This window comes from Sciurus carolinensis, chromosome 6, assembly GCF_902686445.1.
Source record: "Sciurus carolinensis chromosome 6, mSciCar1.2, whole genome shotgun sequence".
NCBI classification, from domain to species: Eukaryota; Metazoa; Chordata; class Mammalia; order Rodentia; family Sciuridae; genus Sciurus; species Sciurus carolinensis.
The window spans coordinates 42,654,118-42,656,793 of record NC_062218.1 but is presented as its reverse complement, the minus strand read 5'-3'; positions in this window follow the sequence as shown (position 1 = coordinate 42,656,793).

The window sequence follows — 2,676 nt, the reverse complement described above, 5'->3', positions numbered from 1 at the left end:
CTCTGTACTGGGCTACAGTAAATAAAAGTATTGAAACCCTCTGACTTCATGGAACTTACATTAGAGTGAGGGAGAAACAGATAATATAAACAAAAACAAGGAAACCTTTCAACCACATGGAAAAAGGGGGAAGGTAGGAGCAATTGGTGATCCAGTGGGAAATGTTTCTTGTGGAACCAGGAGCATATCCTTTTCACAGACCCACCAAGGTTTATAATAAATCAAGTGGCACTCTTGTTGGTAAGTTCTTTGTACAAAAATAAAGGGAAGAAGTGGAATAATGAGTTGGGGAGAGTAGATGAAGGGGCTGTAATGGTAAATTATTGAAGTGGGAGAGCTGGAAAAGAAGCTGGTTGTCAAGGAAGGATGGAATTTAGACACATCATGGCATTTTTATAGGCCAAGAATTCCTGTGGGATGTTAGGATTGGACGTGTAGATTTGGGAGCCTCCAGCATAGCTGTGATAATGGAGGCTTCTGTCTTGGGAGATCTGTTAAAGAAAGAGGCATTGCGATAAGCCCTGAGTACTCACTCCTGGAGGCTGCCTGCTTTTAGGATTATTCCTTGCTTGGAAGGAGGAAGAAGACCCAGGGAGGGAGAAACAGTATTTATGATATCAACAGGGTTAGGAAGACAGGCAGGAAGGAAAAGAACTTAGTCCTTATGGGTATTTGCACTGTTATTATATAGGTGATTAATGAAAGGCATGAGTCATCAATATTGTCTTCCCATACCCACCGTCTTAATCTTCCTCAGCTAACATCTTAAGACAGTTCCTGTAGATATTTGGAAGATTGCTGGCAATCTGTGGCAGTGAACCATGTTGTTGGCCAAAAATGGGTAACCAAAGTACCATTTATTTTTCTCTAACACTAAAATGAACCATTATGATGATAGTTCTCCAAACAATAAGTATCCTGTGAGTATTTAAGGCTTTGTAGAAAGGTTCATTTTACTACTAATCCACCCACCCACCCACCCTCTGTAGTCACGTGGCTGTCGGTGCTGCAATGCCAACACGGAGGTTCTACAGTGTAGCATGAACAACACCCTCTTCAGACGGAAAAATCAGTAAGCAAACACAATACATGAACCACAGGAATAAACAGGTGACTAATATTGTCATCCAAAGGGCATGGCATACCAATTGGGCAATGACTCTCATTATTTGATAAAGTAAGGTAACTAATCCCTTTCTGGCTGCCCATATATTTGTTATTTGCATCAGATTCTTTTTCTTTTTGATTTAAAAGATGCTAAGATAGACAAATGAAGCAAGAATGCTCTAGGACTCAGACAGATTGGATTGTGAGCCTCCTCTGTGAATTGCAAAGACAGCCTCTGCTGACACTCCTGTGTGAACTTGCAGGCTGCTGTGATAAACAGCAGTGATGCAGCAACAACAAGAGACAACAACAGCGTAACACAATCCTTGAGACTTTAAATGATTGTGAGCTACATCTCACATTACAAAAAGACTTAAATATCAATGATCTTTTGTAAAATCAGTGCATTGTATTGCATGGAAATATAATTAAAAAAAGAAAAAAAATTAATATTAGTTATATCCTTTAAGACGAGAATTTAGAAAACTAACTTATACCTCTTTGTCCACTCATGAACTCACAGGGGAATTAAAATAATCACAAATGATGACAGTGGTTGCAACTAAAGTTTCTTGTTTTAAAACAGTGTCTAAGAGACAGCAAATATTTGTTTGTATCCTTATACTACACAGACCACTTTTCAGTAATGGAAAGAAGCAAGTGATCATCTTCAGTCTTGACACTCATGGATTATGATTCATCCTGAGTTTGGGAATGTGGAATGGTTGAGGAGTATTACCCCTGATTTGCAAGTTCAGGTTTTGCCAATGGAAACTTAATGCTTCCATTCCCGCCCTCCTCTCTTCCCTTTTCTCTCTAAAGTTCAGGACTAAAATTTTTCAACTTTAAAATTTTAATTTTTGCTTTTCCTACACATAGTGACATAATATCACCATTCTTAGACTAACAATGACAGATGTTTGAGGGTCATATGATGACATTGATTTTAGTCGCCTGTTTATCATCAGACTAGACATCTCATTTACTAAGATTGATTCAGTTCTGTGTCTCTTTGTTGTGAGAAAAGAATGATTACTTTCACGAAATATTTAAAAACATATTTTGAAATTAGCATTTATCAATCCCATACTCACCTTCGTAGAACATTTAAAATAGTTTCAATATTATTTTAGTTACGAAATTCTGTGTTCCTGTAATTGATAAACAGAACAAAGCTGAGTCAAGGAAATAGTAGTTAAATTTTAAATTTTCATAATCCCCCTTTCACAGGATCATCTGGGATGTATTAAACACTTCTTCCCTTTACCTTACCATAAAATGTAAGGAGGAAATAAATATTTTTACAGAAGTGAATCATTCATACTTGAAGTTAGTTAAGTCGTGGGCACACTCAGATTTCTTTGTTAAAGTAACTCGAAAGATACTTTACCACATGGTTTAGTCTGGCCGAGTAAAAGAAGAAATTGGGAACAAGATTCAAGGAAAGTATGTGTAGTGTACAATATCTGTGTTGGGATCTGCTTTGAAACACTCAGAAAAAACTTCACATATATTCCGACATATCACATATCTTTACATATTATTAACATCTTAAAAAGCTGGACATAA